Source organism: Rattus norvegicus, chromosome 1 (genome assembly GCF_036323735.1).
Source record: "Rattus norvegicus strain BN/NHsdMcwi chromosome 1, GRCr8, whole genome shotgun sequence".
NCBI classification, from domain to species: domain Eukaryota; kingdom Metazoa; phylum Chordata; class Mammalia; order Rodentia; family Muridae; genus Rattus; species Rattus norvegicus.
In genome coordinates, this window is record NC_086019.1 from 109,586,604 (window position 1) to 109,604,708 (window position 18,105).

Below are 18,105 nucleotides of genomic sequence, written 5' to 3' on the forward strand. Positions count from 1 at the left end.
AAGGCCATACTACACTTTCTGATCATCCTGCTTCAAGAAATTAAATCCATACCATGGACCAATATTGGAGCCAAGAACCTTTGGCTAGAGAGATGTCTAGGGCCCTAGGAGAGAACCTATCACTGTGATTCTTCTAAATGGACATAGTATTAAACTGACTTCTCAGGACTTAGCATAGCCACAAGTTAGTACACCTGTCAGTCCTCATTAGAGAAGCTTCTATTTGCAGTGCCTGGTGATTAGCCTAGCAACCCTCAACTGGCTAATGTGCCCATCCTAAGACTCTGCAGAACTCTCAGCTCCACATTAGCTATCTGTGTAACAACCCTTCCTATGAAGGCTCAGAGATCAACACAGAAGAGGGGACAGAGTTAAAAGAGTAAGAGGTATAGATAACTATAAGGAAATGTATTTTCTTGGTATAGCAGGGTAGCTGCTCATAGGAACTCACAATGGTTGTGACAGCCCACACAAGACCTGGGCATACAGAGTCCCAAAATATAGAGGGAGGTAATCATGAAGTTCCAACCCTATCTAAGGGGAGGTTGGGGAAAAAGACTATTGGGGAAAGCGAGTCTGTTTTCTTTAAGAGTATGACCCCTAGTGTCTTTGGACAATGCTTTGCATTTGGTAGCCATATACCCAAGATGATACAGGGGGCACAAACTGTCTTGGATTTTTTTTTTAAGAGGACACAAAGTTGGGTCAGTAGTGAAGTGAAAAAAGATGGATCTATAGAGAATTAGGAGTTATGGACCAGGCCAAACACAAATGGCCTCCATTCACTTCCACTAGGACTGTTCTTCCCGCCATAGACCTCATCCATGCTTTGTAGTCTGCCTTTCTCTCAGCACCATGGTTTCCTGAACTCAAGGAGAACAGACTAGTAAAATACAGTTCCACCATTCTAGGACTTCTGTATTCCTCATTTCCCAGCTTCCACACTTCTCCTGTAACTATGGTCTAGCGTCGAAGAAACACTCGCTCAGTTGACTACAGCAACAGCTCTACTCTCAGTACCCATTTGTGTTTTAGTTCCTTTTGTCATTGTTAGGATGACAAAACTTACACAGAGAAATATGTATTCAAAGGGTTTTATTGGGGAAGGTGTGATAATTATTGTGGTTAAGCCAGTGCTTAAGGGAGCTTGTAGCTCCGACTATTTGTATGACACAGGTCAGGAAGCAGAAAACACACAAGAGGAGCAAGTGACGGTCACCATCTGTGTCCCCTCTTCCTTTGGCACATTAGGTTCTTCCTCCCACAGTCCCAGAGTCTGTCAAAAACTCTGGGGACATAAGACTATTACAATAACATGAGCCTCTGGGAGTGCTTCTATTTCAAAGTAGCACAGCACAGTCTACTTATCAGCTTCTTTTCCAGCAGATGATGCTGCCAAGCTGTTGCAAACCTCATAGGAGTACTTGCCTAACCAGGCAGCTTTCTGTCTCTCTTTCCCTCTCTTTCCCTCTGTCTTTCTGTCTCTGTCTCTCTATCTCTCTCTCTCTTTCTACCCTCCCGCCACACACACTTTATTTCTCACAAACAGAAACTGGGTCTGAGTTCATTTATTTTGTTTTCTCATACAATGCAATACTGTGTTTCCTAGGAATGGTCCAGAAATGTTGTGTCTGCTATGTCTGCTATGATCGACTGGTGATGTGGTCACCATGAGAACAAAGTACTTTCTTCCTTCCCCACGCAATTTTGTTTTCTAATATTCCCTGGTTCAATGTGGAAAGACAAAACATAGAAAAAATTTTCCTGAGTCAGGTTCTGTTTATTCTTATGACTGATGCTGGTTTGGTAACTGACATCCTAAGTGTGCTCTTAAACTTCTGATCCTGTTTTCAAATTCTAGAAGTCAGTGTTGCCTGGGATTTTCTTTTTACTTTGAAAAAATTTTACCTTTCATTTTTTATTTTATTCTTTTATTTTTATTGGGTATTTTATTTGTTTGCATTTCAAATGTTATCGCCCTTTCCAGGTTTCCCCTCTGCAAACTTCCTATCCCATCCCCTCTTACCCTGCTTCCATAAGAGTGCTCCTCTACCCCCATCCACTCCTGCCTCACTGCCCTAGCATTCCTCTACACTGGGGCATTAAGCCTTCATAGGATCAAGTCCCCCTGTCCCCCACTGATATCAGATAAGACCCCTTCAGCTTTTTCAGTCTGTCCCCTAACTCCCTGTGGTCAGTCCAATGGTTGGCTTCGAGCATCTGCATCTGTACTGGTCAGGATCTAGCAGAGCTTCTTAGGATACAGCTGTACCAGGCTCCTGTCAGCAAGCATTTCTTGGCATCAGCAATAGTGTCTGGATTTGGTGTCTGAGTATGGGATGGATCCCCAGGTAGGGCAGTCTCTGCTCCACTCTTTGTCCCTATATTTCCTTTAAATAGGAGCAGTTCTGGGTTAAAATTTTGGAGATGTGTGGGTAGCCCTATCCCTCAACTGAGGTGGCCATGCCTAACCTCTGAATATGATCTCTTCAGGTTCTTTCTCCCCTTTGTGGGGTATTTCAGCTAATATTTTCCCCATGGGGTCCTGGCAGGCTCTTGCTTTCCTGACATATGGGACTTTCTGGTTGTTAGCTCCAGTTCTGCATCCTCCATTGCTACAGAGCTCTGTTCAATTTCCTGGCCCTCTCCCACATCTCCCACATCTCCTCCCACACCTGATTCTGCCCTTCTTTCCCCCGCTTCTTTCTTCCTCCCAAGTCCCTCTTACCTTCTACTTCCCTTGATTATTTTGTTCTCCCTTCTAAGAAAGACTGAAGCATCCACTCTTTTGTCTTCCTTTCTCTTGAGCCTCATGTGGTCCATGCGTTGTATCATGGATATTCCAAGCTTAGAAGTGAATACATACCATGGTGTTCTTTTGTGACTGAGCTACCTCACTCAGGATGATATTTTCTAGATCCACCCATTTGCCTGCGAATTTCATGAAGTCATTGTTTTTAATAGCTGAGTAGTATTCCATTGTGTAATATTTTCTGTATCCATTCCTCTGTTGAGGGACATCTAGGTTGTTTCCAGTTTCTGACTATTAGAAATATGGCTGTTATGAACATAGTGGAGCATGTTCCCTTATTACATGTTGGAGCATCTTTTGGGTATTTGCCTAGTCCTCTGGTATAGCTGGATCCTCTGGTAGTCCTATTGCCAATTTTCTGAGGAACCACCAGACTGTCTTCCAGGGTGGTTGTACCAGCTTTCAATCCCACCAGCAATGGAAGAGTGTTCCTCTTTCTCTACATCCTCACCAGCATTTGCTGTCACCTGAATTTATGATCTTAGCCACTCTGACTGGTGTGAGGTGGAAGCTCAGGGTCGTTTTGATTTTCACTACTGTGATGACTAAGGATATTGAACATTCCTTTAGGTGCTTCTCAGCCATTCAGGTTTCCTCAGTTGAGAATTCTGTTTAGCTCTATTTCCCATTTTTTTCTTTTTTCTTTTTTTTTCTTTTTTTCGGAGCTGGGGACCATTCCCATTTTTTTTAAATAGGGTTATTTGGCTCTGGAGTCTAACTTCTTGAATTCTTTGTATATGTTGGATATTAGCCCTCTAGCGGATGTAGGGTTGGTAAAGATCTTCTCCCAGTCTGTTGGTGCCTGTGATTCTCTACTTAATTAATCTGCCACAAGCCTTGCAGAGGTTCTATGCTGGTGATGTTCCATTTAGACCAGGAGCCTTGAAATCTATTAATAGGGACTGTGGCTAACTTGAAAGATGGTCTCCTTAACCCCTGTTTTCACATATGCGTAATTAATTCTCTTTATAGAGTTTTGTAACAGTAAATCTTTGTTTAACTTGAGGCCTTACATTTGTGTTCTGTAGTCACTACCACAAAGTATACACGTTTGTTTTCATCGTCAGTTGGTTAATTTTATTCTAGATTTGTTATTTTATAATCATTTATAAATATAAGGGAAGTAATTGAGTAAAAAAAAAGCCTTATGAAGAAGGAGAAGGTTTAATTTTATGTTTGCACAGACCGCTAATATACAAAAAGCTCTTTTTATGTTTAAACTTGAAATGTGTGATGTTTTTTTCACAATTCATGTCACAATTCACTAGATTTGCTAAACCCTTGACACTAAAATGTGGCTGCTTCAGCAACATGTAATTATTGTTGTTTGGTTAAAAACATAATTTCCTTTCATACCCCTTTACCTATTTCTCACCTAATTAAACACAATGAAGAACACAGCTCTTACAATGCCCAGATGCCTTGCTTTAAAGTAAAGAACAGGGCTCCCCCTGTGTGTCTCTGGCAGGTTGTTTGAGGTCATAATGAGTTGTGTTTGCTCCTTTATTTTACTTATTCCACCCAGCTTCACACTGAAATTACACGTGTGAAAAGGATTATGTCCAAAGAAAGTAATACAGACATTCTTGTATGCCTACCATAAGCTTATGTAGTTGGTTTATCAGGAGCCGGCCACACAGGGAGAGGTTGAAATATGGAAGTCCTATGGATTAAGTGGTGGTGAGGCTATAGGGTACAGTGCAAGTCAGAGGAGGTGAGCGTCACATGAAGAAGAAGTTGTTTGGATGCATAATAACCATGTGACAATCCAAGCTGAGGGATGTTCTAGGTGCTTATTATCCCTCTAAGTCAGTAATATATGAAGACAGAGACAAAGAACACAGGAGCATTCAAGACAAGAAGGGTGGTACTAACCAAACAATTCTTCCCTTCTGGATTCAGGGTAGCAACCCTGGGTTAATTTAGCACCATGAAGGAAGAGGGCACATGTTTTGAGACTATATCTGAATTGTCTAGAGCTAGGTTAATTACTTCCATGCTTTCCTTGCTTTATATTAACTATGTGTCTGTGCATAAGAAGGGGCAGGGATAGCTGCAGGTGTGTGTGCAGATGCTCACAGAGACCAGAAGAGGGTGTCAGATCCCCTGGAACTAGAGTTGCAGGTAGTTGTGTCAAAATTGGAAATTGAACTCTGATTCACTCAGAGCACTAAAAGAACTCTTAAACTCTGAGCCATATCTTCCACCCGTAGTTCCGTACTTTAAAGACACTTTGTTATCTGTTGGTTATGGAGAAGAGGGTTAACCTCTGATCACTACAACGTCTCAAGATGGCAGTCAAGAAGTAACATCCAAGACAGCCAGAGGCAGCTTGGTCAACAGTACTTGATGACTGTTAGCTAAACTTGGGCAACACTCTTGAGTTTCCAGATGAAGCCTCAGCTCTTACTATGCAGTCCACCCTTGCTATTATAAACTTTCCACGATTGATCCAAGAAAGAGAGAATTCTTTCTCTATGCTAGATTTCAAGTTCAAAGCTTTAGATGTTGCATGTGCCTCCTGATAGCTGTCACCCTTCTTACAATTCAAGAAAGTGAGCATGTTATTACCATTTATTCTGAAACCTTACTAAGATCATACTTATTTTAGCTCCAAAATGCAACCCAATTTCATCTATCTATCTATCTATCTATCTATCTATCTATCTATCTATCTATCTATAGTTATATTTATTTATTGAAACAGGATCATACTTTGTAGTCCATACTGGCCACAAATTCACTATATATTCCAGGCTGGCCTTGAGTTTTCTGATCCTGCTTCCTCAGTCTCCTGAGTGCTAGTATAGGCATACAACACCAATCCCAGCATGCATTGCCACTCCCAGATTTGCCAGTATCTTAAATTACCTTGTGTAGTTGCCTTAAGCACACTGGTGTCTAATACAAGTCAGCACATAAAGCGGAATACCCTTTAAGAATTTCTAGAAGGATAACATGCGAGCTAATATATGCCATTAAGGAAAGTCAGTATGATTAGAAAACAAAACAAAACAAAAAGCTAGATGGGCAGAGGGAACATTGCTAGTACCTAGAACCTAAGAAGTGTGAAAGCACTAATTTCCTGGTGAAGTCTCTTGGCAGCTACAGAACATGCGTGTCAAAAGGAGTCAGTGCCAGGCAGCAGCAGGTTTCATTCAGCGAGGACCATAAGGTAGAGGAATAAGCCCCGGGGTTTGGAAAGCTGTTAGCCCCATTTCTCAGAAGACTTTGCAGAACTTAGGGGGTGTTGAGCACCAGCTGTCCTGAAAAGAATGTCTAAGCCTCACGTGCTCCTGGACAGGGCTTTTCTTGAGACTTTGACTTCAAAAAGCCGTATCTGCTTGACTGTATTGTTGAAGATCCATAAAACTTATGAAAAGTGGGAATTATAGGTGTTAGCTATACTTAGTTCACAATTTTACAGATCCTGCTGTGTTCTGCAAAGTGTTTGAAACTCTTTCATTATTAAAGCTTTTTCATTTCACCTCCCACGCCTCACCTACGGGACCCTTTCTGACACCAACATGCAAGTAGCCCTGTTCTCCTGAAACACTTTTTTCCCCCATTCCTGTGCTGAACTTTGTCTCACCTTAGCCCTCCTGTTGGCTTTCTCCTTTATCTCTTCTCCAGTGGAGCAGCCCTGTCTAAAATTGCTCCTACTTGCAAGGCTTCTTTAGAGCAGTTGGAATGTATCTTCCATAATCCTGGGATGTGATTGGGGTGCATGAGATTACGAAGAATCTTAAATGTTTTCCACTTATCAGATTATAATGCATATATTTTAATGGGCTGGAGGGATGGCCCAGTGTTTAAGAGCAGTTGCTTTTATAGAGGGTCTGTATTTGAGTCCCAGCAGCCACACATGGAGGCTCACAGATTTCTGTAACTTCAGTTCCAAGGGATCTCATGCCTTCCTTTAGGCACTTCACATACATGGTGTAAATACATACAAGCAGACAAGACACCTATACACATAAAATTAAAAATAACTTTAAACAACGTGCCGATGTTTGTCTTGTGGAGGAGAATATTTTAAAATAATTTACTAGCTTAAGCAGAACATCTGTGGACATTTAAGTATTTCATCTTTGCACATTTGGTCACGATCCTCAGATAAAATTCTGGAGATCTGGAAACTGTGTTCTGGTATCCACACATGTGATTTATTGCATGTCTGGGCTTGTCTGTCTGTCTTATCTATCATCTATATATCTGTCTGTCTTCGTATGTATGTATGTATGTATGTATGTATGTATGTATGTATGTATCTATCTATCTATCTATCTATCTATCTATCTATCTATCTATCTATCTATCTATCTATCTATGTGTCTGCTCATGTACTCTCAGGAATAATAGAATTTCCATTCCACATTTACCAACATTCGATGTCATCATCAGTCTGCACTCTTGCCAATGTTAAAAGGGTAAGTTAGAGTTGATTTTCATGACCCTACTTTTCATGTTATTACTCTTAAATATTTTATGCTTGTGATATTTCCATGGTATGTATGTGCATGTATGTGTGTATGTGCATGCGTGTATGTGTGTGTATGTGTATGTTGTATGTGTATGAGTGTGTGTGTCTGCATGTGTTTTGTTTTGTTTTCTTTAAGACAAGTCTGCAGAGTGTGACCCAGATTGACCAGAAAATCACTTTGAACACTTGAGCTGTTCTCCCACTCACAGCAATCCTCCTGCCGTAACTTCTGGAGTATGGAATTATTAGAGAATACATTGACTCCCAGATTCCATTTTATTCATGTATATCCTGTATCATTTATAATACTGCTGCTTTTTTACCTGATAATTTTTATTGAAACCCATACTTAAGAATTCTCCTCTGAGTCCCTAGCCTTGCAGAGACTTGACATACAAGGGTCGAGGGGTACACCAGGTTGGGGGTTGGGCGGGGCTCCACCATCTCATAAGAGAAATAAGAGAAGGGGATGGGGGAATGATTGTGGAGGGGGTGACTGGGAGGGGGCAGTAAGCAGGATAGAAAATGAATAAGCAAAAAACTAAATTAAAAAAGAATTTTCCTCTGTCATTTTAAGTCACTTACAACTATTATTGTATTGCTATATCAATTTAACCAAAAGGCATGTGCAAATTAGCCTACATCTACACATACATGTATCACACACACACACACACACACACATAATGTATGTATAATTTAAATACTCCTGTATAAATGAAAAAATACTAGAGTTATTTCAAGGCACAATTTGACAGGTTTCATATTGCCATTTGCACAGACATTCACATAAGGCATAGTTTCTTCCCTGTCTAATCACATATCTTAGAAAACCTATCTGAAGGAGGGAACATCCCAGACTTCAGAGGCCTCAATAGCAAACACCTGGGAAGGAGCCAGAGCCATGCAGAGCTAAAGACTCTGTATCTTCAGGACATGGCTACTATAGCCTCCTTCCTTTAACTAACCCCAAGTTTCTCATTTTCCAATATTTTCCAATAATTCTACTGTATCTTGAATCCATCCCTGGTTTAATCCACTGATGAGGTCACAGCCCTCAGGATCCAGCCACTTCCCCAGTTACTGAGCAAACGAGCCTTTCATACAGAGATGTAGTCAGTACTCACGATTGAACTTCACTTCCTCTCTCTCTCCTCCATTTCCCTTGTAACCAGAAAGCACTGACACAGTATCTCCCTATAGGTCAGATTGGTGTATGATTTCATAGTATGTGACAATTACATTATATACCATTTACCTTTAACATTTCTCCCACTAACAATTGGAGATATCGTTTATATCAATTTGGACATTGTCTACATCAATAGGTTTTTAATTTTTTTTAACTTTTTATTGTAAAGTATTATTTACAGGAATGGGCTATTCTATAACTTACAAAAATATTCGACTCTGATGGGCATCACTGATTTTAAGTTTGTCTGTGGGTAATAAGCCTGTGCTGACAGCTAATGAATGCATGTCTCTACAGGCACACTCAGTAAGCCTCTCTCTTGGAAAAGTAGGTGACTATTTAATTTTGATAAGAACTACTCCCTTGTACAAAGTGTCCTACTACTTCACATTGCCTGTCATAGTTTAGGGATTCAGCTTCCTCTTTCTCTGTATCAGCTTGGGTCACAGTTTTTCTTTGAAGTTTCAGACATTATAATCAATATCTTTTGGTAAACTAGAAGTCATAGACTGCATTTCCCTTATGAGTAATTATGTCGGACATATGCATGACCATTGTGACATCATATATCTCCAGTTGCGATGCTTTCTCCTAATTTTTACACATTTTTTGAAATACAATTGACTGAAAAAGAAACTTTTATGGAGATCTGTAAAATCCTGAATAGTTGTTTACATTTGCTTTATGCAATATATACTTTCCAAGTGTCTTCTCAGCTTGTGGCTTTTTTTGTTTTGTTTTGCTTTTTACTTTTTAGTTTCTTTGAAGAAGAAGAAGATTTTATTTTGATGTGTTTCTTCTCTTAAGGACTATGTTTTGGATGGTGTTGCATCTAAGTAGTGTTTGGTGAACCTGCAGTCACAAGAGTATTTTTTCCAAACCTTTCCTTAAAAAGTGTAAAATTCAGGGTCTGACATTTAGGTGTGTGGTGTATTTTGAGCTAACTTTATAAAGGGTAAATAGAATTGAGGGGCTGGAGAGATGGCTCAGTGGTTAAGAGCACCCGACTACTCTTCCAGAGGTTCTGAGTTCAATTCCCAGCAACCACATGGTGGCTCACAACCATCTGTAATGGGATCTGATGTCCTCTTCTGGTGTGTCTGGAGACAGCTACAGTGCACTCACATAAATAAAATAAATAAATCTAAAAAAATTAAAAGAGAGACTTGATAATCGTTCTTTTTGTTTGTTTGTTTCATTTTTCACACTGACAGTCATGGTTCTACCCACACTTGTTGGGAGTAGAGTTACTTTTGTGTCCTGGTTCTTTATAAGTCACTGTCCCTTCTTACGTGTGCCAGTCTTGCGAATTCCTTCTGCCTACCTGTCTACTTGCCTATCTTAAATTGAGTGCTATGCAAATCTTTCCCTGTAGCTTGACAATAAAACTTGGAAGAAAAGGTAGAATTCACCCTTCTCCTCCTTATTCCCTTTCAATTTTTCTTAACCTTTTCAACAGATGCCAAACAGAATTTTCATTTGTGTTCCTGGCAGATCCGCAACCACTAATGAGAGTAGCCGGTTATGTAGCGATGGCTCTCTGCTGGAAGGTCCAAAGAAATAGGAACTCATTTTGCCATGTTATTGCTCATTTAATTATTACAAAATAAAATATTCATTTCAAAACTGGAGAATCTTTTTAATGTAAGAGCACAACTCTAAAAGAACTGCACCATCTGGGCCCTTCCTGTTCTCATTATAGTTTCATTGTTATCACTCTGGGGATGTGTCTGGGGCATTTCCAGGGAATTTACTACAAAGCCTTAAAGAAGAGAAAAACTGAACGAAATAAATTGTTAACTCATGAAGAATTGGTGGCTGGGATCCAGTGTTATATGTTCTCTAGATATAGGCTTGCATATCCCTGACAGTGATATTTATGCTGTAGATAGAATGTGATTTATGTCGCTGAGGTATAACTTCTCATAATCAACATGTCACATGAGAATGTTAATTCTCCGTCAGATAATCATAAATGATGGGTCTTAAAAGTCTCAGACTTTGCAACAACTTTGAACTTGCAGCTGAAAGCTAGCAAGCTCTGCTGCTTCACAAAGACACTGGAGGCATAGATTTCCCAAATGCATTTGTGTGCACTGAAAATCTGGATGATGACTTTGGAGCAAGGGCTCAATGGGAAGAAACACCCACCCCCAACACACACACACACACACACACACACACACACACACACACACACACACACACACACACACACCTCTGTGCATGCATGAACACCTGCAAAGATGTCACATCCGCTGCACTGCCTGAGAGGCACCTGGTGTGGGTAAGTTCTCAATCTGCTGTGGGTAAAATCCTTTTGAGTTTCTTTCTTGGCATTCACGTTAGAATGATGTTCCCTGATTTTTAATAGAATTGCTCACTGAAATGCATTCAACAACTCTATCCCCGTCTAGGGAAAGCGATGAGAAAGACAGAGGAGAGCCTGTGCCAGGTGCCATGCCTGAGCATTTCATCTGATTCTTCTGATTTAATCCCTGTTCCACATAGTGAGGCTGATCGGTTATTTGTAGACTCTGGAAATGAGAGAGAGAGAAAGGGAGGGGGAGGGAAGGAAGGAGGAAAGGAGGGAGGGAGTGAGGAAGAGGGAGAGGAGAGAGAATTATTTCAACAAGTCAGAAAACTGTTGAATTTTAGAATTACTCTCAGAAATTTGTGAATCTAAAGGTTATCATTTTTGGTAAAGTTACTCATCCAGCATATTCACTATAATTAATAGTTGAAAACACCTTGAGCCACATCTATGTTGAGCCACACTGGATTTCCTTTAGAGGCTTTATATCAGGTAGATGGGGCACATGGCTTAGTAGTTTAGAGTACTGGCTGACCTTCCAGAGACCCCAAGGTCAATTCCTAGCACCCACGTCTGCTCAAAACCATCTGTAATACCAGTTCTATTGGGTCTGCCACCCTATCTGGTCTCTGTGGGCATGAGGCATGCATAATGCACGCAGACATGCGTACAGGCAAAACAGTCACACACAAAAATACAATAAAAAATAAAAGGGGTTGGGGATTTAGCTCAGTGGTAGAGCACTTTCCTAGCAAGCTCAAGGCCCTGGGTTCGGTCCTCAGCTCCGAAAAATAAAAAATAAAAACGCTTATAGCCTATCAACAAATGGCTATTTTGTTCACATTTGGTCCTCATATAGAAACGAGAAAGCTATGTGAGACACAAGTTGGGAAATATACATTAAATGATGTTTGCTTGGTTGAAAGAGAACGACATATATTTTAATTCATCCTGGCAGGTCTTAAAATATTTGGAATCATGCAAGCATTGAGAAGAAATTCTTTGTTTTTTTAAAGGAATTATTACGTTTTTGTTGTTTTTTGTTTTAATTGGCTATTTTATTTATTTACATTTCAAATGTTATCTCCCTTACCAGCTTCTTCTCCAAAAAACCCCTATCCCATCTCCTTCCCCTTACTTTTATGAGGGTGCTCACCCACCCACTTACCCACTCATCCACTTGTGCCTCACTGCTCTAGCATTCCTCTACATTGGGGCATCGAGCCTTCACAGGATGAAGGGCCTCTCCTCCCATTGATAAGACTATCCTCTGCCACATGTGCAGCTATAGCCATGGGTCCTTTCATGTAAACTCTTTGGTCGGTGGTTTAGTCCCTGGGAGCTCTGAGGGCGGGGTGGGGGGTCTGGTTGGTTAATATTGTTGTTCTTCCTGTGGAGTTACAAACCTCTTCAGCTTCTTCAGTCCTTCCCCTAACTCCTCCATTGATATCCCTGTGATCAGTCCAATAGTTGGCTTTGAGCGTCTGCATCTGTATTGATCAGGATCTGACAGAGCTTCTTAGGAGCCAGCTGTATTAGGCTCCTGTCAGCAAGCACTTCTTGGCATTCGCAATAGTGTCTCGGTTTGGTGTCTGCGTATGGGACAGTAGGGCAGTCTCTGGATGGCCTTTCCTTCAGTCTCTGCTCCACTCTTTCCCCCTATATTTCCTTTAGACAGGAGCAATTCTGGGTTAGAATTCTACTGTGAAGAAAAGTTCCTTTGAGAATTATTATTATTTTCATTAACCAAGCTCAGTTTTCTGTTTTGAAACATTACCAGAAGGGCTTTGACCTCATGGTCTTAGGCAGAACAGAGGGAGCGAAATGAAGCAAAGGGGACATGGGACACTGGACAGAAAGTGAGGTGAGGGTGGGGATGGGGGTGTCAGGGTGACCTCATCTGAAGTTGCCTTTGTCAGCATTACTGTAGTTAACTGTTTTCCCTTTACATGCTGCAGACAGTGTGTGCTTTCTGTCTCGGTCTTTGTCTGACTTGGATGGCACAGTACTGTGCCTGCCATCCTTCTACAACGTCACAGTCTCTGCCTTTTAGCTAAGATGCTTGTTTGATGTGCGTGTAGCAGCATCAGTCATGTGACTGGATTGAAAGCCACCATGCTGCTATTTTTATTTTATTTATGTTAGCTGTTTTTACCCTTGTGTTATTTTTGCATCATCTTTGATTCCGTTTCATTTCAATTATTACCTTCTTGGGCCTAACTTTATTGCCATTTAGATGCTGCCCCAGGGTTTGTCTTGCCCGCCTTTAACTTATACAACCTCCTTCAGGTAACATTAAGCTGTTTCACATATAATATAAATACTTTATTATAAGTTTACACTTTACAAGTCTGTAAGTATCTCCTGCCCATTTTCCTTTCTCTGTGCTAGCTTTAGACATAGATTTTATATCTAGATGTGCTACTAGCTAAGTATGTTGTTCATTTTGAAGTGTAAGAATTCCTATTAAAATTAACAATAAGACAATACATTTGTCTCACCTAGGGCTGCTATAAAAACAGTTTGTTGGTGATTTTTTTCCCGGACTTTGCGTTAAAATGTCTGTATTCAGACTTAATTTTGTGAAAGTAATTCCACTGGGAAGAGAAATATATATTAGCAACATCCCTTTATAGATTAAAATATATTTTCTTATTCGTTTATTTAAAAGTGTTTATTGACTTTTTTAAAGACAGGATTCTCAATGTAGCCCTGACTGCCTTGGAACTAGCTCTACAGACCAGGTTAGCCTCAAACTCTGAGCTCTGAGTGCTGAGATTAAAGGCCTGCATCAGCAGCATCCGTCAATGAATGTACCTTCCTATCTTTCTGGTTTGATAATTTTCGAAGTGAAATCTGAAACTTTTCTCACTACCTTATCGTGCTGCGTAATTTCTAATGGATGCCACTTTGAAATTCCATTGTGGTTGTTATTTATTGGGTGAACTGTGCCTTGCCAGGACTTTCCCTCTGTGGTTTCATGTACAATTTGTAGAGTTCTTTCGCTGTGTGACATCATAGCTTGCCTTAATGTTGAAAGATTTTACACCATCACCTAGATGTTATTTCTTCGTTGAATATTTTGTTTCCATTTATATCCTTTACCATGTTTCCTTCCAGAACTTAAATCCTCTTTATGTGTTCCTCGGATATTGTCACATAATTTTCTGTATGCTATACTGGGATTTTTTATATAATCTTCTGTATGCTATACTGGGATTTTTTTCTTTATATAATCTTCTATATGCTATACTGGGATTTTTTATATAATCTTCTGTATGCTATACTGGGATTTTTTCTTTATATAATCTTCTGTATGCTATACTGGGATTTTTATATAATCTTCTGTATGCTATACTGGGATTTTTTATATAATCTTCTGTATGCTATACTGGATTTTTTTAAATATAATCTTCTGTATGCTATAGTGGTATGCTCTCAGATGCATCGATGAGACTCCAGCTATTGTTATTCTCATTGCTTTACTGTAGATAAACTCTGTGACTTCAGTTTCACTAATCAAACTTCTAGAAAGTCTAATCTCCATGTGTATCATGGTATCGTGGCTCTGATATCAAGAATGCTGTGAGAAGTTACATTGACTGACTTCCCCCTTAGGTAGATGGCTCTCTGTTGTATACACTTTATTGTTTAGAGCCTGAAATAGTTGCCTTGCAGATTTATCACACAAATTTCTTTTACATTATTTGTTCTATGGCTTGCATGGGGCAAGAATATTCTTTTGATCGGGGTAAGACTATTCTCTTCGTAGACTTGACGGCAAATTTTTTATTCACATTGAACTTGTATAGTGATTTATAGTTAATGTTCACAATTGTCAACAAATCTGACTGTAAAGTTAAAAGTCTCAATCATTTCCTCATGGCATAGACAACCTGGAAAGTCAAAACTTTCCATGGATCAAGTCAGGTTTTATGGCACAGTTAATTAAAGGCTGTAGTCAAGTTGCAAAAGCAACATGGTGGGGATTCAGAAATATGTTCAGGACATAAAGGCAGATGTACATCTGTGTATGATGAGACTAGTCCAAAAATGTTCCTCAGAGGTGATTTTTAAGACAATGTTTGAACTCAATATAGTGACTTTGGATGGTCAGAATAAATTTGATAACTCTTAAGAATCCATGATGAAGCCCACGATCCTGGCTCCTGCTGACTTTAATGAACAAGGATGTTGTTTTGGTAGTGATACCAAAGGCTGCAGATGCAAGGTTGAGAAAGAGGGGAAGGTGACAACCTCACCACACCAAAGGAGCAGCCTAAAAAGAAACCCATCAAAAAGTACTTTAAAAACTATGATAAGAGGGTTGGGGATTTAGCTCAGTGGTAGAGTGCTTGCCTAGCAAGCACAAGGCCCTGGGTTCGGTCCCCAGCTCCGGGAAAAAAAAAAGAGAGGAAAAAAACTGTGATAAGGATGCTGAAGTGTAGTTCTCCACAGTTGATGGCTTGCGGTGGGGGTGCAGGTAGTGAATAACTCAGTTTTCTCTGGGGGGGGGCGCTTGCCATTGGGGGTTTGACTATGGTCTATTGAGTATATAGGCAACATAATTGAACTTGGCTTTTTATTTTTATAATTTTTTAGGGCAGATACAGGGAAGGATGTGGACATGAAAGGATCAGAAAGAAAGTGTGGTGAAACATGTGATATGAAATTCACCCCAAATATCAATAAAAATATTAATTTGAAAAAAAACCTCTCTAAACTGAATGCCATAGAAGATGAGGCTAAAAGCATGTAAAAACTAGAGGATGGGGTGGAGTGCTGTGAGTTGCTGTCTTCTGGCCAGGACATGGCTGCTGCACACATGGACTTACTACAGTTGTTGACATGTGAATGCCCTGTGAAAAATGAAGTCAACAAGATGAGTTCACATTCCAACAGGGAGTACTACCTGGACTCAGTGGCCTACAAGGAGAAGACATGGATTAGGGGAGACAATCTGGGGGGTGGTACCTGGGACAAATACAAAAGGGTGAATTGACACGTAGTTTGAATGCATGAAATTGAGATCTGTCTGTGGTGCTCATTCTGAAAATGGATAGGGTTGACATTGCTCTATATGTGTGGTGTGAATGCCCTGTTTAGAAGAATCAGATTGTCAAGTCCTTTGGAAATTAATTGGACTACTACACTTTATAAACATTAAATAATTTGAACTATGAAGGAGTATTATAGAGAGGTTTGATAGGCAAGGATAAGACTCAAAGCTATTTAGAGTCGGTTGTGTAGGACAAATATGTACATGTACAATACATGATTTGGGTTCACTGACTATCTGCTAAGATCAGTGAAAAGGATCCTTTGTGTCTAGACTTTTTTCTTACACAAGTTCATGGAGAGTGTGAAGTAAGAGAAGTGTTAGCTCTCTACTAGGTGGCTTTACAAAGAGTAAGAACTCAATACATATTTCATAGGCTTTAAATCCTTAAGAATATCTCTTTTGGAATCCTGAACCGAATGTTCTTGTTATTGTCTGAAGGGCTGTTAGGCTAAAAGTAAAACTTTCCACTTGCTCAGGTTAAATAATCCAGGAGGTGTGAAAATAAGAAAGTGGTATACAGAAATACAGAAAGTGATCCCAAGAAATAACCGTTGGAGAAATGTGAAAAGAGATGAAAATTATGGCCCAGAAGCTCTGGTGGTTAATTTTAACTGTCAACTTGGTGAAACTTAGAATCACCTGGAAAGAGAATCTCAGTGAGGGACTGTCTACATCAGGTTGGTCTGTGGCATTTTGGGGAGACATTTCCCTGATGATCTAGCCCATATGAGTGGTACCATTCCCTAGGCAGAGGATACTGGGCTATGTAGCAATGGAAGAGGCAAGCTGAGCAGTATCTATGCATGTATTTGTTCTCTGTCTGCACTTGGTTATCATCATCACCAGTTCTTCAAGTTTCTACTCTCTCTTCTCCATGCTGATGGACTATGTTCTGGAATTATGAGGTAAAATGAACTCTTTCCCCCTAGGTTGTTTTTGTCAGGGCATCTTATCACAGCAACAAGAAATGGAATTAAGACAGAAGTGAAAAAATAGAATTTCTAGAAAACCACCACAATGATACATTCTCTAATGTATGAAATAAAGATAAGAAGGGCGTATTTGACTGGGTTGTTGGAAGTTTATGGTAACTTCAAGAATTAGTGAGGTAGACAATTTGATAGAGGAACAGTATGAAGTTTGACTGAGAGATACTGAGGCTAAGGACACTGCCAACCCCACTAACTCCCCCAAGAAACCTGAATGTGAAAGAAAACTAGGGTTATACAAGATGAAACACTGGGTAAAAATTATTTTATGAAGTAAAACACACACACACACACACACACACACACTTATTTAGACTGTGTTTTGAGAACCAATAGAGAGGGAAAGTTTGAAAACTTAACAGAAAATATTCTTAATGACAGTGGGGATGTGTTGTGACCATCTCTTTTGCACACAGCTGGTGGGTGTATAAATTGGTATAATCTTTTTCTGAGAAGCAATTTGATAATGTCTGTGAAGAGCCTAAAAAATACAATATTTGACTCCATGAATCTCCTTATAGAGATCTACCCTGTGGATAGAGCTACAAATGTAGCTAAAGGCTTAATAATCACACCATCATTTATAGTAATGAAATTGAAACAATCTTTATCTCTGAAGGAAGTCATACTTATATAAATTATAGTGTATTTGTGGAGTCCTAACATAACTATTCAAATCTTATTTTCAAAGACTTTTAAATTATTGGGGGAAATGTTCTCGCAATGTATTATTGAGTGAAAATGAAAACTAAAAACCAGGAATTATAAATTAGTACAAAGGATATATAAACTTAAAAGAAAAACAAAACTATAACACTTGATGCGAAAAAGTCAAAACTGACCAAAATGTCTGGATATATAGATAAGGAGAAGGGACTGTACAGAAACATTGTTTTACGTAGAGAAAAAAGGAGGAGGTGAAGAAGGATATTTTTAGATATGCAGAAGGATGTCAAGAGAATTTCTCTCCAAAAAGAAGGAAGGAAGCAGTCTTTACCTTGTTACTTCTTTTCCTCTTTCTCCTTCTCTTCTCCTTCTTCTATTACATCTACACTGTGTCAACAATATATATTTAGAAATAAATAAAAGTCTAAGGCTTCTTTATAGTGTTTGTGCATGTGTGTATGTATGTGCGTATGCATGTGCATATACATGTGTATATGCATGTGTGTATATGTGTATGCATATGTGTGTATATGTGTGTATATCTGCCCACATTTGACAATTTCCACCTTACTGTTGAGAAAAGCTCT

General features: G+C 39.6%; 1 protein-coding gene across 3 annotated transcripts in view; it reads left to right on the forward strand.

Annotated features, from left to right (window-relative positions):
- The window catches only part of Nell1 (neural EGFL like 1), an 864,397-nt gene that overhangs the window by 741,142 nt on the left and 105,150 nt on the right, over positions 1 to 18,105 (forward strand).